The sequence below is a fragment of the Macaca mulatta genome, chromosome 11 (genome assembly GCF_049350105.2).
Source record: "Macaca mulatta isolate MMU2019108-1 chromosome 11, T2T-MMU8v2.0, whole genome shotgun sequence".
Lineage (NCBI taxonomy): Eukaryota > Metazoa > Chordata > Mammalia > Primates > Cercopithecidae > Macaca > Macaca mulatta.
The window spans coordinates 127,574,229-127,600,427 of NC_133416.1; the positions used below are offsets into that span (position 1 = coordinate 127,574,229).

The following is a 26,199-nucleotide window of genomic DNA, read 5'->3' on the forward strand; positions in this document are numbered from 1 at the left end:
GCAGGAGAATGGCGTGAACCCAGGAGGCGGAGGTTACAGTGAGCCGAGATTTCACCACTGCACTCCAGCCTGGCGACAGAGTGAGACTCCGTCTCAAAAATAATAATAATAATTATAATAATTCCTATTCACTTGTTATTTGTGTTTGTCTCCTTAGACTCCAGCCTTCAGAAAGGTGGAGGCCATTTGCTCATTGTTCTATCCCAGTGCTGGCATACAACAGGTGCTCAATAAACATCTGTTGGGTGAATAACATTTATTAAGCACACACTTAATGAATTAGCCTTAGCACTGCATTAACTGAAGTTGGGAAGAAAGAGGTTAAGAGGAAAAAAAGCGGCTGGGCATGGTGGCTCACACCTGTAATTCCAGCACTTTGGGAGACCGAGGCAGGTGGATCACCTGAGGTCAGGAGTTCAAGACCAGCCTGGCCAACATGCCGAAACCCCGTCTCTACTTAAAATACAAAAAGTACCTGGGAATGGTGGCATGTGCCTGTCATCCCAGCTGCTAGGGGGCTGAGGCAGGAGGATCGTTTGAACCTGGAAGGTGGAGGTTGCACAAGCCACTGCATTCTAGTCTGGGCAACAGAGCGAGACTCTGTCTCAAAAAAAAAAAAAAAAAAAAAGAAAAAAAGCAGATTTAGAAGAGTCAGTTCCAGAGCTTACAACATAGATGTTGACATTTTCTTTCTTTTTTTTTTTTTTTTTTTTTTTTGAGACGGAGTCTCGCTCTGTCGCCCAGGCTGGAGTGCAGTGGCGCGATCTCGGCTCACTGCAAGCTCCGCCTCCCGGGTTCACGCCATTCTCCTGCCTCAGCCTCCCGAGTAGCTGGGACTACAGGCGCCCACAACCGCGCCCGGCTAATTTTTTGTATTTTTTTAGTAGAGACGGGGTTTCACCGTGGTCTCGATCTCCTGACCTTGTGATCCGCCCGCCTCGGCCTCCCAAAGTGCTGGGATTACAGGCGTGAGCCACCGCGCCCGGCCTCTTTCTTTTTTTTTTTTTTTTTGAGACGGAGTCTCACTCTGTCGCCCAGGCTGGAGTGCAGTGGCCGCATCTCGGCTCACTGCAAGCTCCGCCTCCCGGGTCTACGCCATTCTCCTGCCTCAGCCTCCTGAGTAGCTGGGACTACAGGCACCCGCCACCTCACCTGGCTAGTTTTTTGTATTTTTTAGTAGAGACGGGGTTTCACCGTATTAGCCAGGCTGGTCTCGATCTCCTGACCTTGTGATCCGCCCGTCTCGGCCTCCCAAAGTGCTGGGATTACAGGCTTGAGCCACCGTGTCCGGCCCGACATTTTCTTTACAAAAGCAATAGTTGGTTATTGTAGGAAAACGTCTCAAAAAGTCGAATAAATGGCCAAGCACAGTGGCTCACACCTGTAATCCTAGCACTTGGGAGGCTGAGGCAGGAGGATCACTTGAGCTCAGGAGTTCGAGACCAGCCTGGGCAACATAGTAAGACCTCTTCTTGGCCGGGCGCGGTGGCTCAAGCCTGTAATCCCAGCACTTTGGGAGGCCGAGATGGGCAGATCACGAGGTCAGGAGATCGAGACCATCCTGGCTAACACGGTGAAACCCTGTCTCTACTAAAAAAAATACAAAAAACTAGCCGGGCGAGGTGGCAGGCGCCTGTGGTCCCAGCTACTCGGGAGGCTGAGGCAGGAGAATGGCGTAAATTCGGGAGGCGGAGCTTGCAGTGAGCTGAGATCCGGCCACTGCACTCCAGCCTGGGCAACAGAGCGAGACTCCGTCTCAAAAAAAAAAAAAAAAAAAAAAAAGACCTCTTCTTTATTTTTATTTTATTTTTTATTGGATTTCCTTTCAGATTCAGACCTACAGATATCTTTTAAAGTAAAAAACTTATTTTAAAATGAATAAACTAAGATGAAAATTAAAATCCATAATCCAAAAATAAAAGAATGACCAGTTGTATGTTTTCCAGAGCGTTCTCTTACACACAAAAAACATACACACAATGTTTTTAGATATAAAACATTAAATATGTATTTGAATATTTTTGTACATTGTTTTGAAACTTGGTTTTCTCATTTACCCATTTATCACTACTTTGTTTTTTGTTTGGGTTTTTTTTTTTTGGGACAGGGTCTCCCTCTGTCACCCAGGCTGGAGTACAGTGGTGCAAACACGGCTACTGCAGCCTTGACCTCCCAGGCTCAAGTGATCTTCCCACCTCAGCCTCCTGAGTAGCTGGGACTACAGGTGTGCGCCACCACATCTAGTTATTGTTTTAAATTTTTTGTAGAGATGGGGGTCTCCCTATGTTGTCCAGCCTGTTCTCGAACTCCTGGGCTCAACCAGTTGTCCAGTCTTGGCCTCCCAAAGTGGTGGAATTACAAGCATGAGCCACTGTGGCCAGCCCAGCGTGAGCCTCTTTTCATGGCATTTAACATTTTTCTGAAACATCAATTCCTTGAGTAAAACAGCATTGCATCGTATAATTGTACCAGGATTTACTTAACCAATCTCCTGATAAAATTTGGTTAGTTCCAAATTTTCACTACAATCAGCAATGCTAGGAGGACATCCTTGTAGCTAAATCTCGGAGCACTTCCTTAATGATTTCCTGCAGGTCAGTTCTTAAGGAGTAGAAGTGTAAGTTTAAGTGTCGTGTTAGTCCATTCACTATGTGTTGGCAAAGTGCGGTCTACAACAGCTATATCTAGATAAATATATCATGTATATTTCACGAGTACTGAGTTGACGCACAACACTGTAGGGTGGTTCCAGGCATAATTCTCCCAAATGTAGTGTGACTAACTGCCACTGGTGGAATGAGAGGTTGCAGCTAGTACAAATATCTATTTTATTATTTTATTTATATTTTTTGCAGAGACAGAGGTCTCACTTTGTTGCCCAACTTGTCTCAAACTCCTGGGCTCAAGGAATCCTCCCACCTCGACCTCCCAAAGTGCTGGGATTACAGGCATGAGCCACCATGCCCAGCTCAGATTTCTTATTTTAATAGTCATGTGTTTATGTATTAGAAAATTATCTAATTAGTACATAAAACCTGTGATGGTTCCAATATTATTGTTTAGGATAAATAGAAGGTTTTTGTTTGTTTGTTTTGGTTTTTGGGTTTTTTTCACAGAGTCTCGCTCTGTTGCCCAGGCTGGAGTGCAGTGGTGCGATCTTGGCACACCACAACCTCTGCCTCATGGGTTCAATTGATTCTCCTGCTTCAGCCTTCTGAGTAGCTGGGATTACACGCCTGCACCACAATGCCCAGCTAATTTTTGTATTTTTAGTAGAAACATCATGTTGGCCAGGCTGGTCTCCAACTCCTCACCTCAAGTGATCCACCTGCCTCAGCCTCCCAAAGTGCTGGGATTACAGGCGTGAGCCAGCCCACTCGGACTTTTTTTTTTTTTTTTTTTTTGAGACAGAGTCTCCTTGTGTCGCCCAGGCTGGAGTGCAGTGGCATGATCTTGGCTCACTGCAACCTCTGCCTCCCGGGTTCAAGCAATTCTCCTGCCTCAGCCTCCAGAGTAGCTGGGATTACAGGCGCCCGCCCACCATGCCGGCTAATTTTTTGTATTTTTAGTAGAGACGGGGTTTCACCATGTTAGCCAGAATGGTCTAAATCTCCTGACCTCGTGATCTGCCCACCTCAGCCTCCCAAAGTGCTGGGATTACAGGGCAGCTACCGTGCCAGGACTTTTTTTTTTTTAAGTGGGTCCACTTAAAGAAAACTATGTAGGGATGGCCGTGGTGGCTTACGCCCATAATCCCAGCATTTTGGGAGGCTTAGGGCTGAGGAGGGTGGATCACCTGAGGTCAGGAGTTCAAGACCAGCCTGGCCAACATGGCGAAACGTTATCTCTACTAAAAATACAAAAATTAGCCAGGTGTGATGGTGCAGGCCCCATAGTCCCAGCTACTCGGGAGGCTGACATGGGTGGATCACTTGAGCCTGGGAGGCAGATGTTGCAGTGAACCGAGATTGTGCCACTGCACTCCAGCCTGGGCGACACAGCAAGAGTTCATCTCAAAAAAAAAAAAAAAAAAAAGAAGATTTGAGCTAGAGCTAGAATTCCAGTTTTCCTTAGTTCCCAATTGGGGATCCTGGGAGAGTCTCTCTTAGCCTCAGTTTTCTCATCTGTGAGATGGGGATATTGTCTTCTCCACATGGCATGCCTGCCTGGGAGGGCTTATAAACAAAGAATTGTGACTGGGCATGGTGGTTCATGCCTATAATCCCAGCACTTTGGGAAGCTGAGGTGGGCAGATCACTTGAGGTCAGGAGTTCGAGACCAGCCTGGCCAACATGGTGAAACTCTGTCCCTACTAAAAACACAAAAATTAGCCGGGTGTGGTGGCGCGCACCTGTAATTCCAGCTACTTGAGAGGCTGAGGCAGATAGAATCACTTGAACTCGGGAGACAGAGGTTGCAATAAGCCGAGACTGGGCTACTGCACTCTAGCCTGGGCAACAGAGTGAGATACCTATCTCAAAAAAAAAAAAAAAAAAGTTAAAGAAAAAGTATTATAAGGTCAAAATGGATCTCAAGAGATTCTCCAACCTTTTCTCGGGTGAAGGGGGCTGGATTTCCACCTTCATCCTCCTCTCTATCACTTAAGGACCCCACATGTTGACCAGGTGCTCACCTGGAAGTCATCCTCTATTCCTTCCTGTCCTCGATTTCCACACCCAGTTCTGCCTGCCCATCTGCAAAGTGTAGCCCAATTCCCACCCCACCACCTCATTTTCACCGTTATATCTCTGGTGCATGGTTGCACCATTGCGCCATTATATCTCTAGGTGCAGCCATGCACTGCCCTCTCTTGCTTGGGATTACTGCATGAACCTCCAAACTGGACCCCTATTGTCAATTTTTTACCCAGAAGCCAATAAGCCAATGTTATCTTTTTAAAATTTTTTTTGAGATGGAGTTTTGCTGTATCGCCCAGGCTGGTGTGCAATGGTGCAATCTTGACTCACTGCAACTGCTGCCTCCCAGGTTCACACCATTCTCCTGCCTCAGCCTCCCAAGTAGCTGGGACTAGAGGCACGTGCTACCACGCTAGGCTAATTTTTTTTTAAAATTTTTAGTAGAGAAAGGGTTTTGCCACGTTGGCCAGGCTGGTCTTGAACTCCTGACCTTGGGTGATCCACCCACCTTGGCCTCCCAAAGTGCTGAGATTACAGGTGTGAGCCACGGCACCCAGCCTAATGTTATCTTTTTTTATTTTATTTTATTTTATTTATTTATTTATTTATTTATTTAGAGACAGAGTCTCACTCTGTCATCCAGGCTGGAGTGCAGTGGTGCGATCTTGGCTCACTGCAACCTCCACCTCCCAGGTTCAAGTGATTCTCCTGCCTCAGCCTACCGGGTAGCTGGGACTACCATCAACGACCCACGCCTGGGTCGTTTTTTGTATTCTTAGTAGACACTGTGTCTCACCGTGTTGGCCAGTCTGGTCTCGAACTCCTGACCTCTGGAGATCCACCCCCTCGGCCTCCCAAAGTGCTGGGATTACAGGCGTGAGCACCCGGCAATGTTATGTTTTGTTAAAAAAAAATCAACTTTATTGGGCCAGGTGCAATGACTCATGCCTGTAATCCCAGCACTTTGGGATCTTGGCATAGCTGGTCTTAGATCTCGCATAGCTATTCACATGCCACCTCTGTGGGTCCTGAACGTGTTATCTAAAGTCTCCCCGTACTCCACCAAATCAGATCTCCTTACCCTGGTATTTGTTGATGTTCACCTTCTGCCATTATGTTCTGCGTTTATGTGTGTAATTGTTTATTATTTGTCTCTGCCTCCCCCATTAAAATGTCAGGGCTATGAGAACAAGGACTATGTCTGTCTTGTTTGCTGCTTGTTCACCAGCATCTGGAATGGTAGGTTTGAGTAACTATTTTTGAACGAATGAAAGGCTGGCGACATGGAGATACCAGGAGATGAGTGAACTGGGCTGCATAATTAGTTGTAGCATCAGGATGAAAACCCCAATATCCTGGCCCCCAGCCCAAACCTCTCTCCTCTTTCTCAGGCCATTCACAGATCTTCCCAGGCCTGACACCCCAGACAGTACAGGGGTCTTAACTGCAGTGTTGTTTTTTTTTCCCCCCGCAAGATGGAGTCTTGCTCTGTCGCCCAGAGCTGGAGTGTGATGGCGCAATCTCGGCTCACTGCAACCTCCGCCTGCTGGGTTCAAGCGATTCTCCTGCTTCAACCTCCTGAGTAGCTGGGATTACAGATGCGCGCCACTGTTCCCAGCTAATTTTTTTGTATTTTTAGTAGAGATGGGGTCTCACCATGTTGGCCAGGTTGGTCTCAAACTCCTGACCTCAGGTAATCTGCCCGCCTCGGCCTCCCAAAGTGCTGGGATTATAGGTGTGAGCCACTGAGTTTGGCCTACGTATGTAACTTAATCTATTGCTAAAACAAAGTAATATTTTTAAAAAATAGGCCACGCACAGTGGCCCACACCTGTAATCCCAGCATTCTGGGAGGCTGAGGCAGGCGGATCATGAGGTGAAGAGTTCTAGACCAGCCTGGCCAACATGGTGAAACCCCGTCTCTACTAAGAATACAAAAATTAGCCCGGCATGGTGGTGCATGCCTGTAATCCCAGCTACCGGGGAGGCTGAGGCAGGAGAATTGCTTGAACCCAGGAGTGGGAGGTTGTAGTGAGCCGAGATCACACCACTGCAGTCCAGCCTGGGCGACAAGAGGGAGACTCTGTTTCAAAAAAATAAAATAAAATAAAATAAATAAAATAAAATAAAATAAAAAATTTTTTAAAAGTACATTTAAAACAATGTCACTACTGGCCAGGTGTGGTGGCTGGTGCCTATAAGCTCAGCACTTAGGGAAGCCAGGCGGGAGGATTGCTTGAGTTCAGGAAAACAGCCCATCTCCACAAAACCTTAAAAAATTATCCAGTTGTAGAGCTGCCAACTTGTAGTCCTAGGTACTCCGGATGTTGAGGAAGGAAGATTGCTTGAGCCCAGGAGTTGGAGGCTGCAGTGAGCCATGATCACACCATTGCACTCCAGCCTGGGTGACAGAGCCAGTCCTTGTTTCAAAAAAGAAAGAAAGAGAGAAAGAGAGAAAGGGAGGGAGGAGGGAAAAGGAGGTAAGGAAGGAAGGGAGGGAGGGAGGGGGGAAGGGGGAAAGAGAAACAGAAAGAGAGAGAGCCGGGCCGTGAGTGGTGGCTCATGCCTGTAATCCCAGCACTTTGGGATGCTGACCTCGATCTCGAGGTCAGGAGATCGAGACCATCATGGCTAATACAGTGAAACCTGTCTCTACTAAAAATACAAAAAATTAGCCGGGCATGGTAGCACGTGCCTGTAGTCCCAGCCACCCAGGAGGCTGAGGCAGGAGAATCACTTGTACCCAGAAGGCGAAGATTGCAGTGAGCTGAGATCGCGCCACTGCACTCCAACCTAGGCAACAGAGTGAGACTCCATCTCAAAAAAAAGAAAGAAAGAAAAGAAAAGAAAGGCAGTACAGACACTAACAAGAGGGGCCTCAACCGCTCAAGCATGATTCAACTGAGACTTAAAAATGTTTCCTGGAAAAGAGCTAACCCTGGCCTGATTTTTTTGCGAAAGGGAGGCTGTGGGAAGAGCATTCTGGAAGGAGGGGTTGGTATTTGGAAAGGTATGCTGAGGGCCCCAGAATAGGGGTAGTTTCCAGCCTCCCCTGGCTTATCTCAAGGAGGAGCCTCATGGCTCAGAGGGTGGGTCCTACCAGACACTTTGGCCCTCTGGGAGAGACCCCTGGTGTCCAGGAAACCCAAAACAGGCAAGGGTTTCAATACCAGTTCTGGCGGGGCGTGGTGGCTCAAGCCTATAATCCCAGTACTCCCCAGGCCAAGGCGGGTGGATCACTTGAGCTCAGGAGTTCGAGACCAGCCTAGGCAACATGGCGAAACCCTGTCTTTACCGAAAATACAAAAAATTAGCCTGGCGTGGTGGTGGGTGCCTGTGGTCCCAGCTACTCGGGAGGTTGAGGTGGGAGGATCGCTTGAGCTCAGGAAGCGGAGGTCCCGTCAGCTGAGATTCCACCACTGCACTCCAGCCTGAGTGACAGAGTGAGACCCCATCTTAAAAAAAAAAAAAAAAAAATCCCAGTTCTGTTTGCCAACTGTGTAGTCTTAGGCATGATACCTCACCTTTCACCTTTCTGAGCCCCGCTTTTCTCATCAGCAAAATAGGAGTGAGGTTCTACAGGTCTAATACTTAGTAGTTGTGTGGTTTGAGGCCAACTGACTTGACCACTCTGAGCCTCAGTTGACTTATTTGAAAATCTGGATAATAAAACATATATATGCCTTCCATGGCTGTTATGTGGATTTAACAACAAAAACAAAAATGCATGAAAGGGGCAGAGAAATTGTAGCTATTAGCATCATCGAAGAACAGAGGTGAGACTTTAGGGCTAAGAGGGAAAAGGACAGGTTTGGGAATTTATCCAGCCACCCAAGTGCTGAATCGAGTTGTTGTAAATTAATAATAATAATTATTGTTATTGCCGGGCACAGTGGCTCACGCCTATAATCTCAGCACTTTGGGAGGCTGAGGCAGGAGGACCATGAGGTCAGGAGATCAAGACCATCCTGGCTAACACAGTGAAACCCCATCTCTACTAAAAATACAAAAAATGGCCGGGCGCGGTGGCTCAAGCCTGTAATCCCAGCACTTTGGGAGGCCGAGACATGCAGATCACGAGGTTAGGATATCGAGACCATCCTGGCTAACCCAGTGAAACCCCGTCTCTACTAAAAAATACAAAAAAAAAAAACTAGCCGGGCGAGGTGGCGGGCGCCTGTAGTCCCAGCTGCTCGGGAGGCTGAGGCAGGAGAATGGCATGAACCCGGGAGACGGAGCTTGCAGTGAGCCGAGATTGTGCCACTGCACTCCAGCCTGGGTGACAGAGCGAGACTCCATCTCAAAAATAGATATATATTATTATTATTATTATTATTGAGAACACATTGTTTAACATGTGTAAGGTGTCATGTTAAGTCTTTAAAACCTAATGGGTGTTTTATGTCTAATTTACAGGCCAGGAAACTGAGGCTTATTCAGTAAAGTCACCTGCCCCCAGCTACAGCTACAAAGTGGAAGAGTCAGGATTCAAACCCAAAACTGTCTGACCCATGAAGGGAAGTGTCGGGGTTGTGCCACAGCCTTTGGGCGAGTCCAGGATTCCCAGCTGACTTGGACACAGTGCCTTGGGAAGGCTCTGGCTGCCTCTGAATTTGGGAGAAGGACACAGTCTCGGTTACTGTCCTGCATAAAACCTTCATGACACCAGAATAAAGCCCAGTGGCTTTTCATGATCTCATTAGAGGACCCAGTATGTGCCTCCTCACCAACTCTGTACTTCCTCCCTTCTCAGCTCCACTCACTGGGAATGATTTTCAGGTTGTTCTATAAGCCTTGTTGGGCTGGGCGTGGTGGCTCATGCCTGTAATCCCAGCACACTAGGGAGGCCGAGGCGGGTGGACCACTTGAGGTCAAGAGTTTGAGACCAGCCTGGTCAACATGGCAAAACCCCATCTCTACTAAAAATACAAAAATCAGCTGGGCGTGGTGGCGCATGCCTATAATCCTAGCTACTCAGGAGGCTGAGGCAGGAGAATCACTTGAACCCAGGAGGCAGAGGTTGCAGTAAGCCGAGATCGTGCCACTGTACTCCAGCCTGGGAGACAGATCAAGACTCCATCAAAAAAATAAAAATAAAAAAATAAAAAAATTGGCCATGATGGCCAGGTATGGTGGCTCCCGCCTGTAATCCCAGCACTTTGGGAGGCAAAGGCAGGTGGATCACCTGAGGTCAGGAGTTCGAGACCAGTCTGAACATGGAGAAACCCCGTCTCTACTAAAAATACAAAATTAGCCGGGTGTGGTGGCGCATGCCTGTAAGCCCAGCTACTCAGGAGGCTGAGGCAAGAGAATCGCTTGAACCTGGGAGGCACAGGTTGTGGTGAGCTGAGATCGTGCCATTCCACCCCAGCCTGGGCAACAAGAGTGAAACTCTGTCTCAAAAAAAAAAAAATACAAAAATTAGCTGGGCATGGTGATGCATGCCTGTAGTCTCCTCAGGTATTTGGGAGGCTAAGGCACGGGAATCACTTGAACCCGGGAGGTGGAGGCTGCAGTGAGTTGCGATTACGCCACTGTACTCCAGCCTGGACAACAGAGAGAGACTCTATCTCAAAAAAAAAAAAAAAAAAAAAGAGACAAAAACAAACAAACAAACAAGACACCAGGCATGGTGGCTCATGCCTCTAATCCCAGCACTTTGGGATGTTGAGGTGGGTGGATCACTTGAGGTCAGGAGTTTAAAACCAGCCTGGCCAACATGGTGAAACCCCATCTCTCCTAAACTACAAAATCAGTTGGGCGTGGTAGCCCACACCTGTAATCCCAGCTACTTGGGAAGCTGAGGCAAGAGAATTGCTAGAACCTGGGAGGCAGAGCTTGCAGTGAGCTGAGATGGTGCCATTGGACTCCAGCCTGGGTGACAGACTGAAACTCCAACTCAAAAAAGAAAGACAAAGAAAAAAAGGCTGGGCACAGTGGCTCATGCCTGTAATCCCAGCACTTTGGGAGGCTGAGGCAGGCGGATCACCTGAGGTCAGGAGTCCGAGACCAGCCTGGTCAACATGGTGGAACCCTGTCTTTACTAAAAATATAAAAATTAGCCTCGCCGGGCGCGGTGGCTCAAGCCTGTAATCCCAGCACTTTGGGAGGCCGAGACGGGAGGATCACGAGGTCAGGAGATCGAGACCATCCTGGCTAACACGGTGAAACCCTGTCTCTACTAAAAAATACAAAAAAACTAGCCGGGTGAGGTGGCGGGCGCCTGTAGTCCCAGCTACTCAGGAGGCTGAGGTAGGAGAATGGCGTGAACCCGGGAGGCGGAGCTTGCAGTGAGCTGAGATCTGGCCACAGCACTCCAGCCTGGGTGACAGAGCCAGACTCCGTCTCAAAAAAAAAAAAAAAAAAAAATTAGCCGGGCGTGGTGACGAACACCTGTGAGCTCAGCTACTCGGGAGGCTGAGGCCAGAGAATCGCCCAAACCCGGGAGGTGGAGGTTGCAGTGAGCCAAGATTGTGTCAGTGCACTCCACCCTGGGCAACAGAGCGAGACTGCATCTCAACAACAACAACAACCGCCACCACAACAAAAAGGCCACATATTCCTGTCTCCAGGCCCCTGCCAGTGCTATTACTGCTGCTAAAATCCATCCTGCCCTCTTTGACCTGGTTAATGCCTCTCCTCCTTCAGTTCACAGCTTAGCTACCCCCTTCTTCAGGAAGCCCTCCTTGACAACCACCTAGGCTTAGCTAGTCAGTCCCATGACCACCCCACCCCCACTAAAGTACTTAACTCTGAAACAGGCACCAAAGGAAGCACTCTTCCCATATCATCTCACTTAATACTCACCAAATCTCTGGCCGGTCGTAGTGGCTCATGCTTGTAATCCCAGCCCTTTGGGAGGCTGAGGCAGGTGGATCATGAGGTCAGATCGAGACCATCCTGGCTAACACGGTGAAACCCTGTCTCTACTAAAAATACAAAAAAAATTAGCCGGGCGTGGTGGTAGGCACCTGTAGTCCCAGCTACTCGGGAGGCTGAGGCATGAGAATCGCTTGAACCCGGGAGGCGGAGGTTGCAGTGAGCTGAGATTGCGCCATTGCACTCCAGCCTGGACAGCAGAGCGAGACTCCGTCTAAAAAAAAAAAAAAAAAAAAACTCACCAAATCTCTCTGGTAGTGGGTCTCTTCCTTGGAGAAACATAACATTGGAAGCTGTAATACACATTTTTTTGCCCTGACCCATTCCTCAGAAATTCTGATTTAATGGGTTTGGAATGCAGCCAGGGCACAGGGATTTTTATAAAGCTCCTCAGGTGGTTTTCGCGCACACATAGTCAGGGTGGAGAACTGCTGAACTCTGAGATAGAATCAGGACTCTTTGTTTTTACAGCCAGGGACACTGAGGCACCAGAGGGTAGGTGAGGGTAGGTGAGTGAAGGTAGGTGAGGGTAGGTGAGGGTAGGTGAGTGGTCACGCAAGTAGAGAATAACGAAGCAAGGTCTTGAACCGAAGTCTGGCTTCAAAGTTTCATGGGGAAAAAAAAAAATTCAGTTGGCCTCAGTTAATTTCCCAGTGATGGAGAAACTGTAGAGCTTAGAGCCAGCTCTGTTTTGAGACAGACACTGAGGGCCCCTTGGGCACGGGATATTTTTATCCTAGAAGCTGGCGATTCTTGCTAACATTCTGCAGTGCCTTGAACACTAAGCAGATTGTTTAGGGGTCTGTGGGCCCTTTCCCTGCTGAGATAGCCCTTGTAGTAGGACTTTTCCATCCCCTGGAGCCAGCGGGTGGGGGTTGGCCTCATGGCGGGTGGGGTGGCTAATGTATCCAAGGATATTCTCTATATGGTGGAAAGGGAGAAAGTAAGTTTTGGATGAGTGCAGATTTCTCCTCCCTCCGAGACATTTTATCTCACCCAACTCAGCCCCTTCTCCCTTCTCTCTGCCTGGAAAACAGCTGGAAGACAAACCTCGGTTGAAGCTGGATTGTACAGTCAGCGCCTCAGGAGAATGGGCATACGTTTACCCTCCCGCTTCTTCCCCTCCCTGACGACCTGTGACAGCCCCATGAAAGCTGCAGAACACTTACAAATGTATGCATCAGGCCGGGCATGGTGGCTCATGCCTGTAATCCCAGCACTTTGGGAGGCTGAGGCAGGTGGATCACAAGGTCAGGAGTTCAAGACCAGCCTGGCAAATATGGCAAAACTCTATCTCTACTAAAAATACAAAAATTAGCTAGGCGTGGTGGCGCATGCCTGTAATCCCAGCTATTTGGGAGGCTGAGGTGAAAGAATCACTTGAACCCAGGAGGTGGAGGTTGCAGTGAGCCGAGATCGCACCATTACACTCTAGCCTGGGCAACAGAGCAAGACTCCGTCTACAAAAAAAAAAAAAAAAAAGTGTATGTCAAACCTTCTCCAGATGTCCTCATATGTGGCTTTTTGGGCAAATACATTGGTACAATCTTAGGGGTGCCAGTATGGGGATATTCATTAAAATGCAAAGTGAGCATGGCCTTTGAGGAGGCAATTCTACCTATAGAAATTTTTCCGAGGCCCAGATTACCTGAGGCCAGGAGTTCGAGACCAGCCTGACCAACATGGTGAAACCCCGTCTCTACTAAACATACAAAATTAGCCGGGCGTGGTGGCAGGTGCCTGTAATCCCAGCTATTCGGGAGGCTGAGGCAGGAGAATTGCTTGAACCTGGGAGGCTGAGGTAAGAGAATCACTTGAACCCAGGATGTGGAGGTTGCCATGGGCCGAGATCACACCACTGCACTCCAGCCTGAGCAACAAGAGCGAAACTCCATCTCAAAAAAGAAATTTTCCCCAGGCCTGCGTGGTAGCTCATGCCTATAGTGCCAGCACTTTGGGAGGCTAAGGCGGGCAATAAAGCTTGAGTCTAGGAGTTCAAGACCAGCCTGGCTAACATGGTGAAACCCCATCTCTACAAAAAATACAAAAATTAGCTGGGGGTGGTGGCACATGCCTGTAATCCCAGCTACTCGGGAGGCTGAGACAGGAGAGTAGCTTGAGCCTGGGAGGTCGAGGCTGCAGTGAACCAAGATCACACCACTGCACTCCAGCCTGGGTAGCAGAGCAAGACCCTGTTTAAAGAAAAAAGAAAGAAAGAAAGAAAGAAAGATTTTCCCCCAGAAATACCCCAAGAGTAAGGAAAGACGATGTAGCATCAAGTGTATTCATTATAGCATTGCTTATGGGAAAACTGGAAACAGGCCGGGCGCGGTGGCTCAAGCCTGTAATCCCAGCACTTTGGGAGGCCGAGACGGGTGGATCACGAGGTCAGGAGATCGAGACCATCCTGGCTAACACACTGAAATCCCGTCTCTACTAAAAAATACAAAAAACTAGCCGGGCGAGGTGGCGGGCGCCTGTAGTCCCAGCTACTTAGGAGGCTGAGGCAGGAGAATGGCGTGAACCCGGGAGGCGGAGCTTGCAGTGAGCCGAGATCGCGCCACTGCACTCCAGCCTGGGCGACAGAGCGAGACTCCGTCTCAAAAAAAAAAAAAAAAAAAAAAAGAAAACTGGAAACAACTCACATGTCCAGTATGGGGGATTGGTTAACCTTGGTAGGTCACATCTATGTGGGAAAAGGGGAACTAGGTGCTGGCATGGAAAATGTGTCCACAATGTATTGTATAGCAGAAAGAAAAAGGAAGTAATAGAACTATATGTAGAGTATAATCCAATTTTTTTTTGTTTGTTTGTTTGTTTTGAGACAGAGTCTCGCTCTGTCACCCAGGCTGGAGTGCAGTGGCGCGATCTCGGCTCACTGCAAGCTCCGCCTCCCGGGTTCACCCCATTCTCCTGCCTCAGCCTCCCGAGTAGCTGGGACTACAGGCGCCCGCCACCAAACTTGGCTAAATTTTTTTTGTATTTTTAGTAGAAACGGGGTTTCACTGTGTTAGCCAGGATGGTCTTGATCTCCTGACCTCGTGATCTGCCCTCCTTGGCCCCCTGAAATGCTGGGATTACAGGTGTGAGTCACCTCGCCCGGCTTCATCTTCTTCTTTTTTTTTTTTTTTTGAGACAGAGTCTCACTGTCACCCAGGCTGGAGTGCAGTGGCGCGATTTCAGTTTACTGCTACCTTCGCCTCCATGTCCTTGAACTGAGGACTGAGTTTAATTTGCCACTGGAGCTGTTTTTCCCAGCACCGCCTTTCACCTCGTAGGTATTGTTGCCACCCTTTTTGCCACATCTTTTTGCTACAGGCTGGAGGAGTGTTTTATGGGCGGTGTCCTAAACAGGTCCAGCTGGATCCGCCATGACCAGGATTGTGACTCCCGAGGACCTCTGTCCATGGACAGCCCAGGTCTTCGTAAAAAGGTGAGACTGGAAGAGGCTGGTGTAGTGGGAACAAGTACCACACTAGGGGCAAGAGAACCTGATCAGCCCCTGCTCTGCCGAGGACTCCACAGTAGGACCTGAGCAAGTCTTCTGTGCCTTTTTCCCTCTTGGTCGCTTTAAGAGGAAGACTTTGGGCCGGGTGTGGTGGTTCACACCTGTAATTCCAGCACTTTGGGAGGCCGAGGAGAGCTGATCACCTGAGGTCAGGAGTTTGAGACCAGCCTGGCCAAGAAGGCGAAACCCCGTCTCTACTAAAAACACAAAAACGAGTCGGTCGTGGTGGTGGGCTCCTGTAATCCCAGCTACTCGGGAGGCTGAGACAGAGAATCGCTTGAACCCGGAATGTGGAGGTTGCAGTGAGCCGAGATCGCGCCACTGCACTCCAGCCTGGGCAACAGCGAAAACTCCGTCTCAAAAAAACAAAAAGGAAGACTTTGGATGTGTTAACGTGTTGGTTTCAGAGTTACCCCCTTCCCTTTAAGGGAATCTGTGACCTTCAGCGACAAAGGAGGTGGAGTAGCTCACTCGCTAGCTGCATTTGGATAAATATTAATGATAACTGCCTGGGAACCCAATTTCCAACATTACGTGTCATACATCTTGAAAAACGACGCACAGTATCCATACAAAACCCCGTACAACCTCCGACCACTAACACAAAAAAACTCAACATGAACTCCTTTTATTTTAAACGTGAAATTAGTCAGTCTCCGTAGAGACTGTCAAAAATTGCCAATGCCGACTATATTTCAAGTCGTCATGGCGGGGTATTGGGAAAAGTTTTCAATTAGCAATAATCGCGCCTCGGATAAACCTCATTGGCTACGATACTGCCACTGCGCAAAGCTGGAGATTCTAAGTTCGCGCCTCACTCCCCCACGGATGATGTCTCCCATTACATTGAGGGTGAGTACCTGCCAGTGTGTCCGTGGATACGACGTGTTCCCACTCCACCAGCCGTATTTAAGGCCCATCTGCGTGGGAGGTTTCTTGTTGTTGGAACATCTCGTGTCAAACTTCAGATTTTGGAAATAATAAGAACATTCGCTTGGGACGCTGGGGAATCTTATGCAAATCAACGTGACGTCACAGAGCTGACTCGGTTGAGACTCGAATTTTGAGCGAGGAGAGTGAGCAGCGGGAAAGTAAGCTGGAGGGCGCAGAGGGACGACTAGCTGTGCTCGGGGGTGCGGAAACAGCAGGGTGGGAGAGTTGGGAATAATTTTAAGACGTTACTGTGACAAAATCTGGAGAACACGGCTGGGCGCGGCGGCTCACGCCTGTAATCCCAGCACTCTGGGAGGCCCAGGCGAGTGAATCACGAGGTCAGGAGTTCAAGACCAGCCTGGCCAAGATGGTGAAACGGGGTTTCTACTAAAAATACAAAAAAATTAGCGGGGTGCGGTGGCAGGCGCCTGTAATCCTACTAGTCGGGAAGCTGAGGCACGAGAATCTCTTGAACCCGGGCGGCAGAGGTTGCAGCGAGCGGAGATCACGCCAGTGCACTCCAGCCTGAGCGATGGAGTGAGACTTCGTCCCAAAAGCAAAAAAACAGCGCGAAAGAAAGCAACAGCCAGCTGGCAAGAACCGCGAATTTACCTTGAAGAGTAAAAACAATCGCAACAGCAACTCCCACTTCCAAAAACTAAAACCACTTGACAGGTAAGGACTACATTTACACTGAGCTTTACCATTATCACAAACATCTATCTTTTTAAACACCTCCATATTCAGTCTCCGTAGAGACTGTCAAAAATTGCCAATGCCGACTATATTGCAAGTCGTCACGGCGGGGTATTGGGAAAAGTTTTCAATTAGCAATAATCGCGCCTCGGATAAACCTCATTGGCTACGATACTGCCACTGCGCAAAGCTAACATGTTCCGCCCCCTCGTCATCACTCCCAATAAGCCAGCTTCCTATTTCGCAAAGGTGAGTTTAGGGCCTATGGAAAAATCTTCACTTATTGCTTGCTTGAAAATTATGCCGTCTTAGGAAGATGTTTCTGAGCTACGTAGGTGGTTTCTGCATATTGTTGCTGATTTCAGTTAACTAGGTTTCTGTGGATGTGGAGCAAAGCATTATGGGAGGAACATGCTAATAGACTTAATTCAGAGACTGCTAGGGGCTGTTGAGAGAAAAGGGATCTAAGTCAGGGTTCCGTTCACTTGGCTCCAGATTCAGTGTAACTGACTTCTCCAAAGACGATTATTATTATTATTATTTTGAGACTTTTTAAAAAATTGTGCCAAAGTATACATAAAATTTACCATTTTAACCTTTAAGTGTAAATTCACTGGCATAGAATATATTCACATTGTTGTGCAACCATCACCACTACTTACATCCAGAACTTTATCTTCCATGCCCAAGGGTGGAAACTGAGACTCTGTACCCATTAAACCTTTGCTTCCTGTTCCCTTCTCCTCCATCCCGTGGCAACCTCTTTTCTACTTTCTATCTCTATTAGTTTGTGAGTACTTTATATATATAAATGGAATCATACAATATTTGCCCTTTGGGGTCAGACCTATTTCATTCAGAATAATGTTTTTAAGGTTAATCCATGTTGTAGTATGTATCAGGAATTCATTAATTTTATGGCTGAATCATATTTCATTGTATGAGATGTTTATCCTTTTTTATTTTGAGATGGAGTTTTTGCTCTTGTTGCCCAGGCTGGAGTGCAGTGGCATGATCTCGGCTCACCGCAACCTCTGCCTCCCGGATTCAAGCGATTCTCCTGCCTCAGTCTCCCAAGTAGCTGGGATTACAGGTGCCCGCCACCACTCTGTATTTTTAGTAGAGAAGGGATTTCACCATGTTGGCCAGGTTGGTCTCAAACTCCTGACCTCAGGTGATCTGCCCCCCTCGGCCTCCCAAAGTGCTGGAATTACAGGTGTGAGCCACCGCACCCACCTCATTTATTCTTTTTTTTTTTTGAGACGAAGTTTTGCTTTTGTTGCCCGGGCTGGAGCGCAATGGCGAGATCAACCTCTGCCTCCTGGGTTCAAGTGATTCTCCTGCCTCAGCCTCCCGAGGCGCTGGGATTACAGGTGCCTGACACCACGCCCAGCTAATTTTTGTATTTTTGGTAGAGACGGGGTTTCTTTCTTTCTTTCTTTTGAGACGGAGTCTGGCTCTGTTGCCCAGGCTGGAGTGCAGTGGCGCGATCTCTGCTCACTGCAAGCTCCGCCTCCCGTGTTCACACCATTCTCCTGCCTCTGCCTCCCAAGTAGCTGGGACTACAGGCACCCGCCACCAGGCCTGGCTAATTTTTTGTATTTTTAGTAGAGACGGGGTTTCACCGTGTTAGCCAGGATGGTCTCCATCTCCTGACCTCGTGATCCGCCTGCCTCGGCCTCCCAAAGTGCTGGGATTCCAGGCGTGAGCCACCGCACCCCTCCGAGATGGGGTTTCATCATGTTGGTCAGGCTGGTCTTGAACTCCTGACCTCGGGTGATCCACCCACCTCAGCTTCCCAAAGTGCTGGGATTACAGCCATGAACCACCGTGGCCGGTCCCATTCATTCGTTTTTGAGACAGCTTTTGGCTTTGTCGCCCAGGATGAAATGCAGTGGCGCAATCTCAGCTCACTTCAACCTCTGCTTCCAGGCCTCAAGTGATCCTGCTCCCACTTCAGCTGGCTAATTTGCGTATTTTTCGTAAAGACAGGATCTCATCATGTTGCTCAGGCTGGTCTCAAACTCCTGGGCTCAAGCGATCCTCCCATCTTGGCCTCCCAAAGTGCTGGAACTATAGGCATGAGCTGCCACCCAGGCCAACGGTTTATCCAGTTTTTTTTTTTTTTTTTTTTTTTTTTTTTGAGACAGAGTCTTGCTCTGTCGCCCAGGCTGGGGTGCAGTGGCCGGATCTCAGCTCACTGCAAGCTCCGCCTCCCGGGTTTAGACCATTCTCCTGCCTCAGCCTCCCGAGTAGCTGGGACTACAGGCGCCCGCCACCTCGCCTGGCTAGTTTTTTGTATTTTTTAGTAGAGACGGGGTTTCACCGTGTTAGCCAGGATGGTCTCGATCTCCTGACCTCGTGATCCGCCCGTCTTGGCCTCCCAAAGTGCTGGGATTACAGGCGTGAGCCACCGCGCCCGGCCCAGTTTTTTTTTTTTGAGAGAGAGTCTGGCTCTGTTGCCCAAGCTGGAGTGCAGTGGCTCAGTCTCCGCTCACTGCAACCTCCGCCTCCCGGTTTCAAGCAATTCTGTCTCAGCCTCCTGAGTAACTGAGATTACAGGTGCATGCCACCACGCTTGGCTAATTTTTGTATTTTTAGTAGAGACAGGGTTTCACCATGTTGGCCAGGCTGGTCTCAAGCTCCTGACCTCAAGTGATCCGCCTGCCTCAGCCTCCCAAAGTGCTGAGCCACTGCGCCTGTCCTATCCATTTATTCTTAGATGGACATTGCTGGTTTCCACCTTTTGTCTATGGGAATAATGCTGCTATTGGTGTGCAAATATCAGCTTAAGTTCCTATTTTCCTTTTTTTTTTTTTTTGAGACTGAGTTTCACTCTTGTTACCCAGTCTGGACTGCAATGGCGCAATCTCAGCTCACCGCAACCTCTGCCTCCTGGGTTCAAAAGATTCTCCTGCCTCAACCTCCCGAGTAGCTGGGATTACAGGCATGCGCCACCATGCTCGGCTAATTTTATATATATATATATATAAATTTTTTTTTTTTTTTAAATAGAGACGGGGTTTCTCCATGTTGGTCAGGCTGGTCTCGAACTCCTGACCTCAGGTGATCTGCCTGCCTCGGACTCCCAAAGTGCTAGGATTACAGGTGTGAGCCACCACACCCGGCCCCTGTTTTCTATTCTTTGGTGCATATACCTAGAAGTAAAATTGCTGGATCATATGTTAATTCAAAAGGGTTTTCTTTGAACACTGTAATTCAAAAAGAGGCTGAAAGAATAAGGATTTATTTCCACAGAAATGTTCACAGTATCTAAAATTTGAAGCAACTTTCACCCTCACTGCCTTTTTTCCTTCAGGATGTAGAAAGCTGTTAGAAACCTACATCTGGGCGGGGCGCGGTGGCTCACGCCTGTAATCCCAGCACTTTGGGAGGCCGAGGCGGGCGGATCACAAGGTCAGGAGATCGAGACCATCCTGGCAAACATGGTGAAACCCCGTCTCTACTAAAAAATACAAAAAAAATTAGTTGGGCATGGTTGCGGGCACCTGTGGTCCCAGCTTCTCGGGAGGCTGAGGCAGGAGAATGGCGTGAACCCTGGAGGCAGCGGAGCTTGCAGTGAGCGGAGATCGCGCCACTGCACTCCAGCCTGGGCAACAGAGCAAGACTCCATCTCAAAAAAAAAAAAAGAAACCTACATCTGGTCTACGTGTGGTGGCTCACGGCTGTAATCCCAACACTTTGGGAGGCCAAGGTGGGTGGATCACCTGAGGCCAGGAGTTCAAGACCAGCCTGGCAACATGGCGACACCCCTGTAAATACAAAATACAAAATTAACCCAGCTACTAGGGGGGCTGAGGCAGGAAGATCGCTTGAACCTGGGAGGCAGAGGTTGCAGTGAGCTGAGATCATGCCACTGCACTCCAGTCTGGGCAACAGAGAGCGAGACTCCATCTCAAAAAAAAAAAAAGAAACCTACATCTAAACTTGTTTCCTCACTGAATTATATGCTCTGAAATACATTTATTTGGGTTTTTTTACTCGTTAAGATGCAAATAGTAGTCCCCAAGAAAGTAACATTTCCTCCAACATTTTATTATAAAAAATTTTAAACACAAAATGTTCAAAGAATTCCTCAGTGAACATTCATGTACTCATCATCTATATACAAAAATGACATTTTAAAAGGCCTGTTTGATGCTGATGTGTTGTGTGGTTCTTTCTTTCTTTTTTTTTTTTCTTTTTTTTTTGAGACATGTTCTCAGTCGCCTAGGTTGGAGCACACGGGCACAATCACGGCTCAGTGCAGCCTAAACCTCCTGGGCTCAAGCGATCTTCCCACCACAGCCTCCTAGGTAGCTGGGACAACAGGCACACACCACCATGCCCAGCTAATTTTTCTGTATTTTTTGTAGATGTGGGGTTTCACCATGTTGTCCATGCTGGTCTCCAACTCCTGGGCTCAAGTGATCCGCCCGCCTCAGCCTCCCCAAAGGGTGGGATTACAGGCATGAGCCACTGCAGCCAACTACTTATTTAAGTCACAGCCTGGATACTGATTTTCCCAACACCTGCTAGGGTAGGGAAAATCAGTAGGAAAAAAAAAAAAAAGAAAAGAATTTAGATTATTTTACTTTGATCATCCAGTCAAGGATACAGTCATTAATTCTGGGTGGGGTGGAGTTGTGAGAAAAAGACTAGGCCAGGCGCGGTGGCTCACGCCTGTAATCCCAGCACTTTGGGAGACCAAGGCGGGTGGATCACAAGGTCAGGAGTTCAAGACCAGCCTGGCCAAGATGGTGAAATCTCATCTCTACTAAACATACAAAAAAAAAAAAAAAATTAGCTGGGCATGATGGTGGGCACCTGTAATCCCAGCTACTCGGGAGGCTGACGTAGGAGAATCGCTTGAACCCAGGAGGCAGAGGTTTCAGTGAGCTGAGATTGCGCCACTGCACTCCAGCCTGGGTGACAGACTGGAGTCTCCATCTCAAAAAAAAAAAGAGAAAAAGACTAATCCTAATCCCATGAGGGTATCAAAGGAACTTCCCAGCCCTTGAGAATTCTAGAATGCATGGCCCATTACCGTCTCTCAGTAGCTATGAAGTGAAATTGTGTGTTTCACCAGCTGACTTGGATGACAAAAAAAAAAAAAAAAAAAGAAAGAAATAGAAACAAATAAAAAAAAAGCATACAAAAAATTAGAAAGAAAGAAGGAAGGAAGGGAGGGAGAGAGGGAGGGAGGGAGGGAAGAAAGGAAGGAAGGAAGAAAGGAAGGAAGGAATGAAGGAAAGAAAAGAAAGAAAACAAAACAAAACAGACTTGGATGACTTCACCTTCCAGAGATGATTTTCCAGCGCTATGAGAAAAATTGAAAACTCAGCTAACGTTTCCTCAGAGCGTGAGATTTTTGGGGGCCTAGAAGCACAATAGAATTCCCGACCAGTCTCTATTAGTGATGGTCATTCCACTTGGAGAACTGAAAAAATGACATAGGTTTGAACTTTTTCATAGTAAAATTGGTGGGTGGGGAAGGAGAATGTCACTGTTTTCACATTTTTTAAAGTTATGATCAAATACTCAGAAAATGTGTGCAGAAAATGTGCTGGATTTTAATTTTTGAATTTTGGGGGGATTATAATTTTTTTGACAACGAAAATTTCAGTCTAGCTTCTGGTTCTTTCAGCAGATGTGGTCAGGTTAACTAACGCAGAAAGGGCTGTCAGTGGCTGGAGTGCAGTCACAGGATCATGGCTCACTGCAGCCTTGAAAAAAAAAAAGGGGGTGGCCGGGCACGGTGACTCATACCTGTAATCCCAGCTATTATGGAGGCTGAGGAAGGAGAATCGCTTGAACCTGGGAGGCAGAGGTTGCAGTGAGCCAAGATGGCGCCATTGCACTCCAGCCTGGGCAACAAGAGTGAAACTCCATCTCCAAAAAAAAAAAAAAAAAAAAAAAAGGAGGGGCGATGTCAGATAAGTTTCCCCGCCTAGTAGGTCCTACAACTACTGACTTTCGCTGTTGCTGGAGCTACTACTCTCTTTCCACTAAGGAAAAAAAGAATCGGCCAGGCGCAGTAGCTCACTCCCGTAATCACAACACTTTGGAAAGCCTAGAGCCCAGGAGTTTGAGACCAGCCTGGGCAACATGGTGAAAAACCCCGTCTCTACAAAAAAAAATACAAAAATTAGCTCGGCGTGGTGGCCCACCTGTAGTCCCAGCTACTCAGGAGGCTGAGGTGGGAGGATGGTTTGAATCCAAGAGGTTGAGGCTGTAGTGAACAGTGATTGTGCCACTGCACTCCCGCCTAGGTGACAGAGTGAGACCATGTCCCCAGAATAAAAAAATAAGCTTTTAAATAATTAAAGTGGCTCGGTGCAGTGGCTCATGCCCGGCCCTATTATTATTATTATTATTATTTGAGATGGAGTATTGTTCTGTCACCAGGCTGGAAAGCAGTGGTGCAATCTCAGCTCACTGCAACCTCCGCCTCCCAGGTTCCAGTGATTCTCCTGCCTCAGCTTCCCGAGTAGCTGGAATTACAGGTGCCCGCCACCACGCCTGGCTAATTTTTTGTATTTTTAGTAGAGACAGGGTTTCACCATGTTGGGCAGGCTGGTCTCGAACTCCTGACCTCAGGTGATCCACCCGCGTTGGCCTCCCAAAGTGCTGGGATTACAGGTGTGAGCCACCGTGCCCGGCCTGTAATTGAGACGGAGTCTGGCTCTGTCACCCAGGCTGGAGTGCAGTGGCGCGATCTCGGCTCACTGCAAGCTCCGCCTCCTGGGTTTACGCCATTCTCCTGCCTCAGCCTCCCGAGTAGCTGGGACTACAGGCGCCCGCCACCTCGCCCGGCTAGTTTTTTTTTGTATTTTTTAGTAGAGACGGGGTTTCACTGTGTTAGCCAGGATGGTCTCGATCTCCTGACCTCGTGATCCGCCCGTCTCGGCCTCCCAAAGTGCTGGGATTACAGGCTTGATGTAATTTATCTTTTAATGAATATAGTGACTCACAAGAGACATGGAAGGCCGTGTGCTCTATTCTGTTTTGTTTTCAAAGCATCTTTCTGGAGAGCTGCATGTTGTCACAGAGTCACAGGCTTCATGAAATGATGCTGGCAAGTCAAAATAAGCAGGCCCGGCATGGTGGCTCGCACCTGTAATCCCAGTGCTTTGGGACGCCAAGGCGAGAGCTTTCCTTGCGTTCAGGAGTTTGAGACCAGCCTGAGCAACATAGTGAGACCCCGTCTCAACAAAAATAAAAACTAACAAAATTTAGCTGGGCGGGGTGGTGGATGCCTGTGATCTCAGCTACTTGAGAGGCTGAGGTCGGAGGATCCCTTGGGCCTGGGAAGTAGAAACTGCAGTGAGCTGTGATGTCACAACTGCACTCCAGCCTGGGTGACAGAACGAGATCCTGTCTCAAAAAAAAAAAAAAAGCAGAAATGAGCAAACATGGCTTCTTACGTTTGTCTCACATCCCAAACTAGTAAATGGTCATTTTACCGATATTACCTCCAAAGATACAACGATAGAACCAAAAACCTAGAAACTCTTTCTCAAGCTTCCATATTACTTCTCTGCACTTCAGTTCATCTTTACTTATTATTATTATTTTTTAAAGAGATGGGATCTCACTTTGTCATCCAGGCTGAAGTGCAGTGGCACAATTATGGCTCACTGCAGCCTCGATCTCCTGGGCTCCAAGTGATCCTCCCACCTGAGCCTCCTGAGTAGCTGGGACTACAGGCACATACCACCACACCCGGCTAATTTTGTTTATTTTTTGTAGTGATTGGGTCTCACTATGTTGCCCAGGCTGGTCTCAAACTTTTGAGCTCAAGTGATCCTCCTGCCTTGGCCTTCCAAAGTGTTGGGATTACAGGTGGGAACCGCTGCGCTCAGCCCAATTCATCTTAAAATGGGGGAAGGGAGTCCTTAGGTGGTCTTCAAGGTCCCTGCTAGCTGCCCACCTTTATGTCCACAGACACTTATAAATGTATTGATTTAGGTCATGCTGTAGAGCAGCAGTTCTGGTTGTCTACACATTAGGAATAATTAGGAAATTTGTAGATCACAATCACTGGGAGTGAGACACAGGCATTGTGTTGATTAACTTAACAAAAAAACAAGATGATAAATAGAATTGGAGAAGCCAAGCAGGTTAAGTACATTAGTCCAAGTATAATATATTTGGCTTCATATTAACTCTAAAAACAACACTTTTGGCCAGGTGCGGTGGCTCACGCCTGTAATCCCAGCACTTTGGGAAGCTAGGGCGGGCAGATCATGAGGTCAGGAGATCAAGACCATCCTGGCTAACACGGTGAAACCTTGTCTCTACTAAAAATAAAAAAATTAGCAAGGCGTAGTGGCACGCGCCTATAATCCCTGCTACTCAGGAGACTGAGGCAGGAGAATCGCCTGAACCCGGGAGGTGGAGATTGCAGTGAGCCGAGATGGCACCATTGCACTCCAGCCTGGGTGACAGAGGGAGACTCTGTCTCAAAAACAAAAAAAACAGGCCGGACGCGGTGGCTCAAGCCTGTAATCCCAGCACTTTGGGAGGCTGAGACGGGCGGATCATGAGGTCAGGAGATCGAGACCATCCTGGCTAACAAGGTGAAACCCCATCTCTACTAAAAGTACAAAAAATTAGCCGGGCGTGGTGGCAGGCGCCTGTAGTCCCAGCTACTCGGGAGGCTGAGGCAGGAGAATGGCGTGAACCCGGGAGCTGGAGCTTGCAGTGAGCTGAGATCGCGCCACTGCACTCCAGCCTGGGCCACAGAGCCAGACTCGGTCTCAAAAAACAAACAAACAAACAAACAAACAAAAAAAACAAAAAAACAAACTATCACTTTTTTAGATATGTATAAATGCATTTCTTTGCAAGTTCAAGGTAAGAACTTGATTTTGTCGCTGTGAATGAAAAGGATTACAAATTCTGATGTTTAGAATTAGTCAAATCTAGGCCAGGCGCAGTGGCTCAGGCCTGTAATCCCAGCACTTTGGGAGGCCGAGGCTGGCCGATCACCTGAGGTTGGGAGTTCGAGACCAGCCTGGATCACTTGAGCTCAGGAGTTGGAGACCAGCCTGGCCAACATTGTGAAACTCTGTCTCTACTAAAAATACAAAAACTTTTTAAAAAGTCAAATCTAGATTCATGATTAATGATGTGCTTATTTCACATTGCATGTTTGTATCAAAACATCCCATGTAGGTAAAGCATAGATAGGCACAGAGAAAAGAAAAGAAGACAAAAAATAAGAGAAAAGATGGCCAGGCGCGGTGGCTCACGCCTATAATCCCAGCACTTTGGGAGGTCAAGGCGTGCGGATCACCTGAGGTTAGGAGTTCAAGACCAGCCTGGCCAACATGGCGAAACCCCCGTCTGTACTAAAACTACAAAAATAGGCCGGGCGCGTGGCTCACGCCTGTAATCCCATCACTTTGGGAGCCCGAGGTGGGCAGATCACGAGGTCAGGAGATTGAGACCATCCTGGCTAACATGGTGAAACCCTGTCTCCACTAAAAATACAAAAAGAAATTAGCCGGGCGTGGTGGCGGGCGCCTGTAGTCCCAGCTA

The 26,199-nt window shown here is 48.1% G+C and overlaps 1 protein-coding gene and 2 non-coding genes across 3 annotated transcripts in view; 1 reads left to right on the forward strand and 2 right to left on the reverse strand.

The window, feature by feature from the left end:
• Positions 1–15,677: 15,677 nt before the first annotated feature.
• Positions 15,678–15,818, reverse strand: LOC114671242 (U4 spliceosomal RNA). The gene has a single exon (XR_003721117.1). It is a non-coding gene; the product is annotated as a U4 spliceosomal RNA (small nuclear RNA).
• A 232-nt stretch (positions 15,819–16,050) lies between these two features.
• The window catches only part of SIRT4 (sirtuin 4), a 40,159-nt gene continuing 30,010 nt past the window's right edge, over positions 16,051–26,199 (forward strand). The window contains exon 1 of the mRNA XM_015152957.3: positions 16,051–16,632. The gene's annotated coding sequence lies outside the window, so the exon portion shown is untranslated. The remainder of the gene's footprint in view (positions 16,633–26,199) is intronic.
• On the reverse strand, positions 16,705–16,845 carry LOC114671243 (U4 spliceosomal RNA). Its single transcript, XR_003721118.1, has one exon. It is a non-coding gene; the product is annotated as a U4 spliceosomal RNA (small nuclear RNA).